The sequence below is a fragment of the Coffea arabica genome, chromosome 1c, assembly GCF_036785885.1.
Source record: "Coffea arabica cultivar ET-39 chromosome 1c, Coffea Arabica ET-39 HiFi, whole genome shotgun sequence".
NCBI classification, from domain to species: Eukaryota; Viridiplantae; Streptophyta; class Magnoliopsida; order Gentianales; family Rubiaceae; genus Coffea; species Coffea arabica.
Genome location: NC_092310.1, coordinates 37,593,755 through 37,611,515, shown reverse-complemented (window position 1 = coordinate 37,611,515; position 17,761 = coordinate 37,593,755). Strand labels below are relative to the sequence as shown.

The following is a 17,761-nucleotide window of genomic DNA, read 5'->3' as shown; positions in this document are numbered from 1 at the left end:
TTGCCATCATATTTATATTTGGTAAGGTGATCTAATTACTTGTATTTTGATCCGTTTAGTTGTGCACCTAAGTATGAATGTTTTGTGAAGTTGGATAGGTGTAATATTTCTTGGGAAATTTTATGCTTACTTTGCAGTTAATATTATCTCTAAAGTTAATGTGAGTGAGTGAGTTCTGACGAGAGTTGAGCAGGCGGTCGGCTAAACCTTGAGATACGCCTTAAGGGAAGGTGGGGCTGTCACAAGTGGTATCAGAGCCGCTTCGCGGGGTGAGCTTGAGTCGAGTGATGTTATGGTCCTGATTATATGAATAAGTGGAAAGGACTAGGTGCTCTTCTTGAGCGTAAACTATGAATCATGAATGTTATAGGAGTAAAACATTTATCATGATATTTGGGGAAAATAGCTATGTATGTCTGGTAGAAATATTAAATGTGGTTGATTTACACTTGGAAGTGGCCAGCTCAAGTTGTGAATTATCCTATTTTTGGATTCTTGTACTCGATTACCCAAGATTTGAGAGCATTTGGATGAGAGTCAACATTACGACTACCAATGAGGTAAATTGTTATGGCAAAGGTCAAGGCACGAAAGATTCTAGTTTTGGACCTGAGAGTGAACCGATCAAGAAGAGTGAAGCGTGTTTGGTTAGGGTTTCTATAGATGATGGTTAGACTGTCATGTGTGTTTGATAAATTAGCACTATAAACCTCTTTCCCTTCTCTTATGTTTGTGTGGACTTTTAGATGTTCACGTGACTTTGAAGCAACTTAACTGCAATTTCCCATATATGTCTATCACTCTTGTGATATTAGATACCCGTAGTTCGGTTCTTGATGAACTACCCTTGCCTATACTTCCTTGATATCTATTAATCAGTCAAAGTATAGACTTTGTCTTGATTATTATCGTGCCGAAATCAAGAGTTTTGGAATTATGTATAGAGATTTTGAGAAATAGAATTTGGGTTCTATGCATGTATGCAAAAACTTGAGATAGGTGTGAAACTTTTGATGTACGAAGTATGCTTTAGGGTTTCGTTATTTACATAAGTGATAATGGTACCCCTTGTATTAAGACCCCAGAATAGGAATAAGTGGCATAGTATCTTGAGGTATTGCCCTACCTGTGTTCTACTTTCTCATTTATCTCATTTGCAAATAGCTAAGTTTTATCTCTCGTGGTTGGATTGGGAGTGAACGAATTTAAAAGTTATAGGGCTAGAGTTTTAAATTGTAATTAGTTAATTATTTCGATCCTTTGATTTGCCTAGCAGGTTATCACTTGAGTTTAAGCGAATCAGTGAGATGACAAATTTGGTTGAAATGCATAAAGAAATAGAGATTCTTTGAAAGAATGTAGAATTTCAAAAGAGATTAGCTGAGCACTGGGAAGAACGATGAAAACAAGAATATTCGCAAAAAACTGAGTTGCTGCACAAGAACATAGAATTGAAAAAGAAATACGATGGGATCCCGGAAGAGGTGCAGAATAAGTTTGAATTGATACATTCATCTAGTCAAGTAGTATCTCAAGACATTCCTAATAATCAAGATAAAAGAGATGAAGGAAGTTTTCGCGATACTAAAGGGAAACGTAAAGAGATTAGTGAAAATGAACTTGCTATGAAGGACAAAGAGAGAAAGAAGAGAAAGAATGGACATTTCAAAAAGAAGTGCATAGCTGCTAAGTGTGAAACATGTAATAAAATTCATACTAGATTATGTTATTTGAAAACTGGTGCATGTTTTGGATGTGGCCAACTTGGACATCAAGTGAGGAACTACCCAAGACAAATGAATTTCGTGATGGTGAAGCGGCTATAATAGTCAAACTTAGCAATTAGTGATGTTTTGCCTGAAATAGTTATAATTATTGGACTATGTGTAGTAAAAGTATTATGTAGTAAATTGTATCTCTGTTAGAAACAGTGAACTTGGTATATGATGTTTTAATTAGTACTATTAAATGTTGATGGTTGGGCGGCATTGAATCCTTATTCATGAATCAATTACTATAATTTAGTCTTAAATTTATGCGAGAATTCTTCGTTTGGGGTTCAAAAGAAAAAAAGTTTGATTAGAGAGGGTGATTCGGATCTAGTGGTACAATTGTAAAGATGAAAGGAGTCTTAAGTTGTGGGCGATTTGTCAACGTAAAGTGCACAAGTTTAAAAACTAATAAGAGTAGTAACCAAGTTTCAAATCTTCTTTTCATCGAGTTTGAAGTTTGTGTCACCTTTCACCTTTTGATACCTTCATTTATCTTTCTTAGCATGTTAATTTAGCCATTACGTTATTAACATTTTCTCCCTAGGTAAGTTTGTGGTAGCTGCAGGAGTGAGGGGAAGCTCTTGAGAAGTAGAGGAAAATCTTGTAGAATCAAGTTTTGTGAGCAAATGAGAGAATTTCGATGACGAAATTCTTTTAAGGGAGAGAGAGTGTAAGGACCCGAAAAATTTCTTTATTTTATTTTATTTTTTCAAATAAATTTTCTTTACTTTACTTTATTGCCTTAATTCCCTAGATATTTTTAAAAGTGAGTCATATTTTTAAATCATTTTCAATGTATAAATTAGTGCATGTTAAACTCGTAGTGCATTATGATAGTAGGACCCACTATTATAGTGTGTGCGATAAATTTTTTAAGATTATGAGAAGTTTTGTGTAAAGGGATATTATTTTATCAGATGTTAAGGGATAATTAGAGGTTGGTTAGATATTTTAGCCTTTGAAAAACAAAGAGATGAGGATTAACCTTAGAAGGACATTTGTCAACAAGCCATGGTTCTTTGACTCTGACTAAGACCATTTGTGAGGACCCGAAAATTTATTTATATTTATTTATTTATTTATTTCACTGGTTTATTTAATTAATTATTTATTTATTTACTCCAATTAATTTATTTCATCCATTTTAATTTCATTTGTATGGAACATTGTCTCATTTTATATTTTTAAAACATTTGTTAGTAAATTTAATTTTTCTATCGCCCAATAAGTGAGAATTAGTGAAAAGACGTTTTTTGAGACAATATTTGGTCTGAGAGTGCAGTGATCTTGAAAAATTAAGAGTGATCAATTGTAGACTAAGAAAAGTTAATTGAGGGATTAGAGGTGAGTGAGTTGAATTAAACTCAATTAAGAGCACTAATGGGCCACTAGTCATTTGTTGATTTTTGCACCAAAGATAGCATTATGTCACTTCATCCTTTTCATTAAGTCACATCACCCAAAAGGCTTACCAACCCTTTCTTTCTTCTTCCCCTTGGCCGACCACCCTTCTCCATTTTTAGCCAAAAACTTGCTCATTTTTGTTGATCTTGATCCCTATCTTTTGATATTTACAAAACAAATGGATAGTACTAATATCTCCTCAAAGATGTTTTCAACAATAAAATAAATCAGGTTCAAAAATTAAGTATAATTGAAAGAAACAAAGAATGCTAAAAGCTGTCGGACGCTCGTGAAAACTCGGACGTCAGATAATCATTGCGCAAGTTCGGACGCATGAAGAACTCCATCACCGGACGTCCGAAGGAAATAAGACATTCCCCCTAGCTCACTGATCTCGATTGGAAGCAAGCATCGGACGTCCGATAGGATTCTTCAAACTCGACGAAAGCTGTCGGACACTCACAAAGACAATACCGGACGTCCGATAGAATTGAAATATTCCTTCTAACTCATCGTCTGCTTTCAAACGCAAGCACCGGACGTCCGATAGAATTGAAAAAGATTTTTCAAACTCACTGCCTACTGTCAGACGCATGTTTCGGATGTACCAGACGTCCGATACTCCCAACAGCTAGTTGACTTTTCAACTACTTTCTATCCATTGGAAGTATTAATGAAGCATTTTCTTGGTCTCCTATAAATAGAGCATGTTCAGAAATTTCAAATAAATTTTGCATGCTGAAGATACAAAAGATCTAGAGTGATTTTAGTGAAAAAATACTTTTCAAGGAAGATTTGTAGCCTTGGTGGCGTGAAGTTCGTTGTAAGTTTTTCATTTGTGAGTGAATACTTCAATAGTGTAACTCTGTGAGGATTGTCCTGGGGGATAGTAAAACTTTCTAACTTGACCAAGTGGAGATTGGGGCAAGGAGGAAGTGAACCTTCCTTTGTACACAAGATTGGTTATATTTCATCAATTTGAAGAAACTTGTTTGAATTGGTCTACAAGTTCAAGAGGAGATTGGTAGTCAATTGGTTTGCAATTCTTCCCTTCTTATTTACTTATTGTTATATTGTGATCCTTAAATTGCTTATCTCTTCTACTTCTCTCAAGTGATATTGTTCATTCATTGATTGATTTATTGTGTAATCACTTAGAAAAGAGGGTAAATTTCATATTGAGCAAAAAGTACCCATAACTCGATTAGTTTTTTAATCAACCTAATTCACCCCCTCTTAGATTATCTTCGGGTCTTACAATTAGTTTCAGAGCTTAGTCTCCTAGAGATTAAACTCAAGTGGCTTAGGAGTAAAGATAACAACCAACAATGCCATGTTTTTGGAAGGACAATCTGTGATTAGACCACCTATGTTTAATGGGTCGAATTATGTGAGTTGGAAAGAAAGAATGATTATCTTCTTGCAATCGATTGATATTGAATTGTGATTTATTATTAATGAAGATCTATATGATGCCTCTATAGTAGATAATATTACTCATAGACCAAGCCAAAAACTAGAAATGAATTGACTGCAATTGATAGATCTCATCTCACTTTAAATGCAAAAGTCATGAATGTGTTATATAGTGCTTTAAACTCAAATGAATCTATTAGAATCAAGGGTTGCAAGTCAACTAAAAAAATTTGGGACAAACTAAAAGAAATCCATGAAGGTAATGAGAATGTTAGAGAACAAAACAAATTTATCTTAGTTACTAAATATGAGTCGTTTAAGATGGAACCTCATGAAAATATTGATCAAATATATTGTAGATTCAATGATCTCATTAAGGATTTAGAAGTATTGAAAAAGAAATACTCTCTAGGTGAGAAAAATAGAAAAATTCTGAATGCCTTATCCAAAGATTGAGAAAGTAAAGTGACTGCTTGTGACGACCCCACCTCCCCCTAAGGCGTACCAGAGGGTTCGGCGGGCCGCCTGCCCAGCTCTCGCCAGGACTCGGTCAAACACTACAGTCCTCGAACAAATTACAATATAAAACTCAAATATATACCAACTTAACCAATGATTACACGTCGAGAGCGAAGCGTCCACGCATCCGCTGCGCCACTCTGATCCATGGGAAGTCCAACACTAGACTATTACACATCCAATCAATTCCAAACGTTCAATACAATCCCTAATATGAACTATTACACAATAGGAAATCCAAATTCAAACTGTACACAAGATAATCTATCCACTCGCATGAATAAGCACTACAAGCCTTCGCTTTGCCTTGAGCCCTGTGGAGGGGAATAAAACATTTTGGGGTGAGCTAGAAGCTCAGCGAGTAACCAATAAAATCAATTATCAAATCAGTTTCACAAACATTCATTTCGATAATGTCATGATTCAATAATCAATGCACTTTCATTTCTCTCGTGAGCCAGTGAAATCATGGTACTTAGACGTCCAACGCTCCAAACAATCATTTAACATTAAACACTTAACATTGAACATTGAACATTGAGAAAGAGCCCATTGGTGCTCTACAGGAACATTAAACGGTGGAGGAGACGTTGGGGTCCGGCACACGAATTCCAAGTACTCATTTGAGCCAAAACATGTCAAGAACTTATATGCCGGCACACAGGATATGCAATCAAAGAAACAATGCAAGAAACATTTCAAAGGTAACGTTGGAAATCGTTTGAGGTCACTCACCTCCACGGCTCACAAACCTCGTCCAATATAGCCAATTTCATCGTTCAAGTCCAAGCCGTTTAACTTAACTCAAAGCAACCAACGCTATCCAATATCGGACAGCATTTCCCCTTAATTCCTTTATTTTTTCAACCTACAAACAAACCCAATCACATAGCAATTAACCACAATTGCTCATACAATTCACAAACGATAAAACATATCCAATTAGGGCCTTAATACCCCTCAATTGAGCCAATTAGAAGCTCATAAGCCAACCTTGGAAAAATTCCCAAATTGAAACCCTAAAACCAGAAATTATACCATAAGCGTAAATTTTCCGCAAACGATCACAATTAACGCACAATCACTTCATTTAACACCATTTCAATCCATCAATTCAAGCCAACTAACCATAATCGTAGTAAATCAGAAAAATATCCAATAAATCAGAAATTGGACCAACTTATCTCAAACCCATGAAATACTCCACAAAATAATACACATGGCCACTACAAACCACTAATTAACCAATATTAGAACCAAAGGAAACTTGTTTATTCAACTCACCTCAAATTCAAGAGAGCTATCAACCTAGAGCTTCCCTTCAAAAACCCATCCATCACAAGCTTTAATCCACCATAGCAAACCCTTGTGTGAAGTAGCTTCCAAAACCATCGGTTGAAACCCAAGATATTTGCAAAGATTGAAATTAGGAAATTTGAGAGTTTTCTCTCTATGAAGCTCGGTTGAGCAGGGGCAAAAATGAAGAGCAAAAGCAGCCAAAACAAGATATTTATCAAGGAAACAGCCGGTCAAAGCTGCTGACCGGCTGTGCCACGTCAGAATCCGGCCAGTTTCTGGCCAGATTCCCGGCCGGATTCCTGGCCGGATATGAGGCCGAGACTGAATCATTTTTTTTCAAAATTGCAAGGCAATCCGGCCAGCTATCCGGCCAGTTTCTGGCCGGATTTCCGGCCGGATTTGGCCCTTTCCTTTTTCCAAAATTTTTTCGTTTCTTATCCGAGTTGAAAAACTGTTTTACTCCACTCGTCCAACAAAGATTTCTACCAAAGGAAAACCTCCTTCTTGCGGGGCGTCACACTGCTATTGAGGAGGCTAAAAATTTGAATACTATGCCTATTGAATCACTTATTAATTCTCTAACCTCTTATGAGGTGAAACTTAAGACTAAGGTACAAGAGAAAGAAGATACAAAGATGAAAAGGAGCATTGCTGTAAAAGCAAATCAAAATGAAGATGATTCGGCGTCCTTGGATAGAGAAGATATGGAAGTTGATGACAGTGATCTTGCTCTCATCACAAAAAGTTTCAAGAGGATTCTCAACAAAAGAAGATTTAAAAGAAGAGGATCTAGCAATTCAGATTCTAATCAATTCAACAATGCAAAAAAACAAAGAAAAGTATGAGGCCAACAAAAAATAAGGTGACAAATGCTATGAATGCGACCAATTTGGATATTATATGAGTGAGTGTCTAATGAAGAAGAGGAAAGCTGAAAGAAAACCAAAATTCAACAACTTTCAATTCACATGGAATGAGTACAACTCCGATGATGAAATTGAGGAGAAAGAAAAATCTACTCAATTGACTTTCATGGCCATTTGAGATGATGAGATAACAACTTGTAACTCTCAATTTGATAGTGATGATGAAACTAATGACGACCTTAAATTTTTCATTAAAAAATTGCATGATAGTTTGAAAGAATCTTATATTAGAAACAAGAAATTAAAATACAAAATTAATTTTTTTCTTCAGAATAATACATGCCTTTTTCAAGAAAACAAGAAGCTAAAAACTGAAAATGATTTCTTGAAAAAGAATGAGATTGATTTACAAAATAAGTTTGATAGAAAAACAAGGCTCTGTGAAATGTTCAAAAAGGAGTTAGGTGATTTGAAAAGAAAAATGAATAATTTAAATAATTTGCTCCAACATAAAAAATAAAACTGTTTTCAAGGAAATGGAACAAAAACTCATTTTGGCACTCATGAGAAAAAATTAAATTATGGTGCAAATGATTTTGTAAGATTTATTAAATTTGATTTTGCAAATAACTCTTTGGTTATGTGTAATTTTTTTTGTCAAAAAGATCACATAAAAAGTAATTGCCATGTGAGGAAAAACATGAGAAGAGGCATAAAATACATATAGATAGTTCGACATGATGCTAACTCTCAAAAATCCAAATCTCTTGGTTGAGAATGTTTTTAAAAGGAGCATTGTGGATAACACTCTTTTTTTTAAATAATGTTCAAATGAACTTATATTTGTACATATATATGTGAATGATATTATATTTGATGCTATTAATGAATATTTGTGCAAGGATTTTTTTCCACTATTATGCTAAAGGCGTTTGAGATGAGTATGATGGGAATTTGAATTTTTTCCTTGGACTACGAGTGTTTCAAACTCAAGAAGGTATGAAAATTGATACAGAGGTATGATCGCTACAAGTATTCTGTAATGCTTTTGATATTTCTGATGTTCTGAATTAAGTTTCCTTTGATAGTTTTTGAATGACTAATGAATGTTGGTTGATATAAATGTTTGTCTCATTGATGTTCATTAATAATTTTTGATATCTTTTGATGTTATTCTTCTGTTATTGGCTGATGATGGTTGCCACTACTGTTTTTTTATGGCAATTACTCTCTACTTTTATGATAACAAAAAGGGGGAGAAATTACAAAATGGATGCTGGTTTGGGATGCTATGAGTAAGGGGAAGTTCATTTGATAATATTATATGATGGTACTTAATAATTTTGGATGCTATGAGTAAGGAGGAGTTTCTACTCATTTTCCTTCTTTCCATCCATTATTTTGTCATCATCAAAAAGAGGAAAAATGTTGATATTGATCCCTATCTTTTGATGTTTACAAAACAAATGGATAGTACTAATATCTCATCAAAGATGTTTTCAGCAATGAAACAAATCAGGTTCAAAAATTAAATACAATTGAAAGAGACAAAGAGTGCTGAAAGCTGTCGGACGCTCGTGAAGACTGGATCGGACGTCCGATAATCATTGCGTAACTTCGAACGCATGAAGAACTCCATCACCGGACGTTCAAAGGAAATAGGACATTCCTCCTATCTCACTGATCTCGATCGGACGCAAGCATCGAACGTCCGATAGAATCCTTCAAACTCAACAAAAGCTGTTGGACGCTCACAAAGACAATACCGGACATCCGATAGAATTGAAATATTCCTTCTAACTCATCGTCTGCTTTCGGACGCAAGCACTAGATGTCCGATAGAATTGAAGAAGATTTTTCAAAGTCATTGCCTGCTGTCGGACGCATGCTTCGGATGTACCGGACGTTCGATACTCCCAACGGCTAGTTGACTTTTCAACTACTTTCTATCCGTTGGAAGCATTAATGAAGTACTTTCTTGGTCTCCTATAAATAGAGGATGGTCAGAAATTTCAAATAACTTTTGCACACTGAAGATACAAAAAGATTTAGAGTGATTTTAGTGAGAAAATACTCTTCAAGAAAGATTTGTAGTTTTGGTGATGTGAAATTCGTTGTAAGCTTTTTATTTGTGAGTGAATACTTCAATAGTGTAGCTCTGTGAGGGTTGTCCTAAAAATAGTAAAACTTTCTAATTTGACCAAGTGGAGATTGGGACAAGGAGGAAGTGAACCTTTCTTTGTACACAAAATTGATTGTATTTCTTCAATTTGAAGAAACTTATTTGAATTGATCTACAAGTTCAAGAAGAGTTTGGTAGTCAATTGGTTTGCAATTCTTCTCTTCTTATTTACTTATTGTTATGTTGTGATTCTTAAATTACTTATTTCTTCTACTTCTCTCAAATGATATTATTCATTCATTGATTGATTCATTGTATGATCATTTAAAAAAGAGGGTAAATTTCATATTGAGCAAAAAGTGCCCATAACTTGATTAGTTTCTTAATCAACCTAATTCAACCCATCTTAGGTTGTCTTCGGGTCTTACAATCTTCTTGGATCATCACTCAATCTTAGAAGGAGACTTGGAGGAGGAAGATACTTGGTGATTTAGAGCTTGTTTCCTTGTTGTTTTGCTCACTACTCTTGGAAGAAGGTAAAACCCCTCAAAGCTCTTATTTTTCTTTCATATCTTAGTTAGTTTAGTTAGTTTTTAACTAAGTTAAACTTGGGTTGTTGATGGGTTCCATGAACCTTGACTTTAAGTAGATGTCTTGAGGCGGATTCTTAGATAGTGGTCTTGAGAAATTATTGTTTGTTTGGTTGTTGTTTAGTGATTTGTAACTTGGTTTTGGGTGTAAAAGTTGAAGAGAAAATTTGAAAAGAAAGTAGAGCAAGCTGTCCGATTTTTGCTGGTTCATTTCCCTCATTTTAATTTCGAATTTTGTAGTTATTTTGATGTCAAAATGCTTGTTATATGTTGGTGTAAATATGTGTAAATTATCTCCCAAAAAGCATTTCATTTAGTTGAGTTAAAGTTAGGTTAAAGTGAGGAAGCAAACCTGGAAAATTTCTTATCAGTGTCGCCATACAGTGCGCACTCAATAGGCCACAATTTTTCGTATAAGAGTTGAAATCAAGTGCCGTTTGCGGCATATGAAACTGTATAAAATCCACCTGCTAGTTCGTTTCCTATGAGCCGCAGTGAGCCGGCAAAGTTGACTGTTTTTCTTCACTGTTTTAACCGAGAAACATACACAGCTGCAGTTTGTACTCGTTTTCACTCATCTTACAAAACAAATTTGAAGACAGTTTCTTCTAGTGATTTTTAGAATTTTGAATATAGTTTTCAACGCTATCAACCGTGCTAATTTTTTATTTGTGAAGCCTTAGTTATGACCTGATTTACAAACTGTGTCAAGTGTTCCAAAGCTGGAAATTCGTGAATCAGGTTTCAAAAATCAACTTTCATGAAACTATTGTGCCTTGGTGTAGAAAGATCCAAATTCAGTTCTGTTTGTTTCGTTTAAAACTAAACTTAGATTTCTTTCCGTGGTATAAATTTCAAGGGCTGATTCTATTTCTATAAATTTTGCCAAATTTCTAAAGTTCAGTGAAAATACAAGATTGTTTTGCTCTGTTCTTACTGAAACAGTGATTTAGAGCTAAGATTTGACTAATTTCAGATTCAAATCTGGAAAAAGTATCTTTTAGAGAGTTTTAGTTCATTGAATCTATTTTTTAACGGTATAAGATTTGCCAATTTTGGACTTATGGAACCCAAGTTATGATTTTTCAAAAAATGTTGTCAAAATTGAATTTTTCCTTGTAAAGTGACAAAACTCCAAAGTCATTTGGAAACATTTTCTAGGTTTCAAACCTAACTTTCTTGGTTATTTGCATTTCATTTCATACATGGGAAATGGATTTCACCCCCTAGTCTTATGCCCTTAGATTTTCATGAAAATGAACCACAGAATGGAGCGTTTTAACTAGAATAATTCTTAAGGGATTTCACTAGTTTCATATTTTAAATTTGGAACTTTTAACCACAATATTTACTATGAAAATAAGTAGCGTTTTGATAAATTTTGACTCCATAAGATTAGACAACGTGAACGCTCCTTTATATTCTAAAACTTGGGCATAGGATTAGAAGTTTTGAGATATGAAAACCATCTTCCTTTTTCTTGATTTTCGTGCCAAAATCAAGTATGGTACTTTCCTTTTTGGAATGGAGATTTCTTACAATGACTTGACTCGAAAGCGACTTTTGAGTTCTTCTTGAGTATTATCTCAATGATTAAATGAGAAAGTCTCTTTTACTTCGATTTGAACATGTAACTTTCGAGCGTGGGTAGCAAGAGGATATTTTTCTTATTAGCCTTGGTCAAGCACCTAGATAACAGTGATTGTGCATTTCTCAGGTGGTCACGTGGACGTCGAGGAGCTTGTCTGACCTCTTACTTTTGTTATTGCCTTGTCCTTGACTTTTGGTGAGTGTCAAATGCATGTTTCATGTTACTATGATTGAAATTATAATTGTACAAGTGCTATGACATTCTTGTGATCTTGCCGAGACGGGGATGTACTTTATCACCCTTGTTCTCTCCCTCTTGAATGCTCGTTACTTGAAAAATGAATGTGTATAACTTGCACTTGTACTCGAACATGTTTTAACTCGTGAGTACTGGGCGGTAGTATGAGAACCCCAAAATTTTCTTATTTATCGAATATTACAAGTTTATTTAAATATTTATTTATTCATTTTCTCTGAATTATTTATTTCGATCATTTAAAATCCATTTATATGGATTACGCCTCTTTTATATTTTTAAAGCGTTTTGTTGGAAAATTTACTTTCAAAAAAAAATTCGTTTAGTTCGGAACAACGAGTGCACGTCTTTCGAGGCTATACTTGAATTGGGAGTGTATTAATATTAGAGAGTTAAGAATGGTCAATGGTAGATTAAGAAAGGTTCATTGAGGAATTAATACTCGACTCATGTAAAGACTCATAAAAATTTACCTATTTTAAACTCCAAATTCTAGCTCATTTAATTATTTATTTGGCCAATTGCCCCAAATATTATATTCTAACATTTTTAGACCTAATTAAAGGGATCTATGGCTTAGTTATATTTTTAAAATGAATCGTTTCAAAATTTAATTTCTGAAGACTCGTTAAGTGAAAATAGTAAATACGCGTTTGGAGTAAATAATTGAATCGAGGATACAATAAATTTGAAAAAATTGGAGACATGTACATTAGTCCTAAATTAGGTATTTTATGTTTAAGTGCTCAAATATTAGTTAGTAATATTATCGTTATAAGAATTTCTTAGAGATTTCGTGTTATCGCGCTTCAATTGGAAATACGCGTTTTTACGCGCGTGATTAATTGAAGGATCTTAGACGTTTACTTTGGGACTACTAAGAGTAAATAATGATGATATAAATGTAAGTGCATTATAGGTTTAGTGCACTAGTGTAACAAATTTAAGAGGAATCGAATACAAAACGCATGCGTACGCGCACTATTGGAGAGTTGACTTTTGTACACTTGAAACCCACAATTGCTAAGCTTCTCACGGAAGCCTCACCATCAGCAAACACTCTCCATTTCTCACCTCAACACAACCGAAAAGCGAGGGAAAGAAGAAGACCAAAAAGCTTCTTCATCTTTTCACTCCATTTTGCACCAAACTACTTCAAATCTCCACCAAATTACCCCAAATTTTAACTACACTTTGCTAAACACTTGGAGAGCAACTCTGTAACGCCCCCACTTCTCCCTAAGGCGAACCAAAGGGTATCCGCGGGACGCCTGCCCAGCTCTCGCCAGGACTCACTACAATCCATCATTCAAAAGCTCGAAATACTTTAAGTAACTTCAATACATAATTAAAGTACTCCAAATATCTCACACTTACAATTATGCAGCTTCCAAGCTTAAATACAACCCAACGGAAAAGGGTACAATAGCCATCCGTTATAATATAACTTAAAGTTTTCAAAAGAAAACAATCTAGTACTACTCACGAGCACCCTTGGTCTCGAACCCTGTAAAAGAAAACCACAACGTGGGATGAGCTACACAGCCCAGTGAGGTTCCAAGACACTCTAACAGTTCAAATAAATCAAGTAAGTTGGGTATATCATATGCATGGTTCAATGTTACACAATGGCGTGTTATCATGAGGTGATAATCATTGTACGAGTAATTTGAGACATTTATCATGGTATGAGACATTTATCATGAGACATGTATCATAATATAAGTACATTGGTCAGGTAACAGGTATGGAGCATATCACAGGCATAGTTCAGGATTTCATGTTGACATTTTAGCATGAAACAATTATCATGATACAAGGTAAACATATACGGTAGGATACGGTGTTCCAGTGGAACTCTGTCGGTCATCTGCACCTTATGACTTCTGATCCCCACGGTACGGTCTGGCCATCGCCTTATCCCTCCAGTGGTAATACTCGAGTATACCGAAACGGTGGCCCAGGGTTCCAACCTACCCGACCGAGCCCAGTCCTGGCTCGAGTAGGTCAGTAACCAAGGGCAGGGCCCAAGTTCAGCTTAGAGCTTACAACATGCACAGGTAACCAAGTAATTCGACAAAAGGTAAAGTTCATCATTTGAGTAGGTCGAGTGAGGTAAAGTACACACTCGCCTAATAATGATGGACAGCTTCATATAACATGTGATTCATGATAATCAAGTAATCAGGTGGTCAAGTAACCAAGTAAGTTGGTGATCACGTAAGCAGATAACCAAGTAAGCAAGTAACCAAATAGATTAGAAAACGGTAAGTAAACACGGTTAACGGTAAACGGTAAACGGTTAACGGTAGTAATTACGGTTAATTGGTAGACATATGTCATTTCAATAGGCCGCCATTGGCCGTTTTTCACTTTCACCACGTAAGAGTCGAGGAGATTTACTCCAACCGACTTATGCTTCCATAGCATAATTAATCATTTAAACACATCATGTAAATATGCTCTACAAACATTTCATATCTAGTATTTCAAGTAATCACATAATTATGCTCTTTAAGCATTTCATATCGAATAGTTCAAGTAGTCATGTAAATATGCTCTTCAAGGGTTTCATATCGAATAGTTCAAATATACATACTTCAGGTGTTTCATGTCGAGTAATTCAAGTATACACTATTCAAATATGCATGAGTGTGGTAAATACTTAACATATAGCACTTAACACCTAATGACCAGGGGTTAAGCATGTCATAGACTTATTCCAATTACGTATTCCTATATGGAACACTCACCTAGTCAAAACAAGCGAGTAGTTCTTAAACAAGCATCTTAGGTGTCCGCTCCGAGTTCCTCTGGGAGATTCCCTCGAGTGCCTGAGCAAACAATAATCAACTACCACTCAAAATCATTCTAATTATCGAGGAAAATTGTATACTAGTACAATCTAAGAAATTAACGCGGAGACGAGTCTAAGAGTTCGTGTAACTCGAGGTTCAAAAGTGAGTTTTAAAACACAAGACAAATCTGATTTCCATCTTTGAAATCAAATGTAAAACGATCAAATGATGTTGAAGGAAAATGGAGGGTTCGAAACCCTTAGTTTCCTTTAAGTTAGAAAATTCCAGATTTAACAAGTAATTTTTGAAAAATCATATCTCACTCTCTACAAGTCCAAAATTAGAAAAATTGATACTGTTGGAAACCCCTTTGTAAGTACTAAAAGTTCTTAGAAGACACTTTTCCACGAATGCAAGTGAAAGGCACTCAAATTTTGGCTCAAAGTTGGTAACTTGAATTACCAAGACAGATTTAAGTTGGTTTTTGGCCAACTTTAGAAATTCGGCAAAATTCACTTGTTTTGAACTAACCTTTGAAATTTGGAAATCAATTAGTGTTGCAATCCAAGAGTATAACAAAACAAGCAGAACGAGAAATGGAGTTTCGAGCACCAAGATATAGTACCTCCAAGTTGCTGAAAAAGTTAAGACTGTTGGGCTATTTTCCAGGTTTAAAACTAGATTCGAAATATCATTTGGTCATCAAGTTGGCATTAGAAATACATCAAACTTGGTACACTAAATCTTCCATGTGTGAACAACATTTCTACTAAGTTTCGTACAAAAACTCTCACGGTAAGGTAGTCATTAAAACAACCAAAGTTTATGAAGAGTTTCAAGGCTAAACTACCTTCTCACTTTTCTTTTGTTTACAAACTTTTTGTACCATGAAATCAGTTTCAAATCTCTCCATTATTGAAACCAAGAGTTCATAAACATCCACTGAGCAATTTAAAGACCATTGACATCCAAATTTTCGAAATAAAACTCCCCAAATCAGATTTGGCCAATTGGCTAAGAGAAAACAAAAGTTTTCCAGATTCGATGAGCGAATTTTGTGACATCATTTGCATATCAAAATGGTCTTAGAATATTACCAAATTTTGTACAATTAAACCTCCATATGAGGATTACTCTTCTATCAAATTTCATTTGAAAATTCACACGGGAAGGTAGGTAACTAAACCATCAAAGTTCAGGAAATTTCCCAAGGTAAAACTGTCTTCTAGCTCTTCTTTCCTTTTTAAACATTTTGTCCAAAGCAACCAACCCAAATCTGGTTTATTTGTAAAACAAAGTCCAAGGAACATCTAATATAAAGTTTGGTAGATGTTGGACATCAAAGTTTCCAAAACAACAAGTCCCAAATCAAGCTAGGCCATTCAACTAGTCAAAAGAGGATTTTTACTCACTGCATCAGTTTCGAAATATGGCCACAACTCACTCAATTCAACTTGGAATTGAGCGTGGTTGATAGCGTTGGAAAGCTCTCTCATAAAGCTGAATTTTATCAGAAGAAACCATTTTGAAATTCTATCCACAAACAGCTCGTTTTTGAGCATCAAGATACAAGTCCTGTCCTGTCTCCTGGAGAGGAACGAAACAGGACAGTGATTTTCAATCGAATGGTGTGGCTCACTCGAGTGGAACCAGAACGTGCATTTGGTACCAATGGAAAGCTGGGAATGTCTAGTTTCCAATGCCACAAACGGCACTTGATTTCGACATTGGAGCAAAGAGTTATGGCCGTTACAAAATGACTGCCTGGGCAATACGGGATTCATTTTCCAGTTTTGCTAACTTTGGAAATCAACTCATTTGACCAACCAAATCATGTTATTTTTCAATGAAATTTTGTACACACTTACAATAATAGATAAACAACATAATCAATTCATTAGAATCTCAAAATCTGGCACGAAAATGGTCGGACAAGGCAGGGGTAAAACGGTCACTTTTGCTCCAAGCACCTCCTTTGATTTTCTACCAACAATACAACATTAATCTACTAATATAAGCACTAAACCACCATTAATTTCATCATCCAACATCAAATCAGTCCTTCCATCAAAAGTGGGAGTTCATAGAGCCCACACACACAAATCCACCATAAACAAGACCACCCACATGCATGCAAGAGTTTATACGTGTAATAGAGCTTCCGTAAACTAAGATTCAAGGAGTTGATCGTCCATTACCTCTCTTGATGAACTAGGACAGAATTTCGGCCCCTTAGATGCTCAAGAAAACCGTGGATAGCAGCCCTCTTTCTTAGCTTGATGTAATCTCCAAGTAATTAGCTAAGAGTGGTTGAAATTTGAAGTGAAATGGAGAAGATTTGGTGAAGAAATTTGGATGGAATTTGAGTTGTTTTTCTCCTTTGTTAGCCGGCCAAATGAGGGAGCAAGAGAGAGAGTGTGGTCAGATTTCTAAGCTTCCAAGAGAAGACAATAACTTGTGGCCACAAATCACCCATTAGTCAACTCACATTAGGGTGCGTTTGGCGCGATTCGGCTCAATTCCTCTTGCGTTTGTTTCACTGGTACACTAAACCTCTAATGCACTTATATTCATATAAATATTATTCACTCTTAATTGTCCTCAAATAAGGGTCTAAAGTTCCTCAATTGAAATCGCGCGTGTGAAAACGCGTATGTCCAATTTAAGCGCAATAACGCGAAACTTCCGAGAAATTCTTATAACGATAGTACTAATAACTATCACTTGAGTATTTAAACATTAAAATGCCTAATTTAGGTCCATTGTACATGTCTCCAATATTTCAAACCTATTGTACTCTCAATCGATCAAGATTTCCAAAGACGTGTTCACTATTTTCACTAAACGAGCTTCCGAAAATTAATTTTTGAAACAAGTCATTTTAAAAATATAATGAAACTATATTTCCATATAATTAGGTCTCAAGAGCTTAGAAAATAATATTCGGAATAAAAGACCAAATAAATAATTAAATAAGCTAGAAATAGGAGATTAAATAAGTAAATTTTGCGAGTCCTCACAACCTCCCCTCCTTAAAAGAATTTCGTCCTCGAAATTCATACCTTCTGTAATCTCAGACAACTCTGAACCGTGTGGTGTGTTCATGTCATGCGTTCTTTCAGATGCCAT

The 17,761-nt window shown here is 35.2% G+C and overlaps 1 long non-coding RNA gene across 1 annotated transcript; it reads right to left on the bottom strand.

Annotated features, from left to right (window-relative positions):
• Positions 1-13,157: 13,157 nt before the first annotated feature.
• Positions 13,158-16,993, bottom strand: LOC140006457 (uncharacterized). Its single transcript, XR_011814088.1, has 2 exons — positions 16,831-16,993; positions 13,158-13,341 (listed from the first exon to the last, which is right to left on the bottom strand). It is a non-coding gene; the product is annotated as an uncharacterized lncRNA (long non-coding RNA).
• Positions 16,994-17,761: the final 768 nt, after the last annotated feature.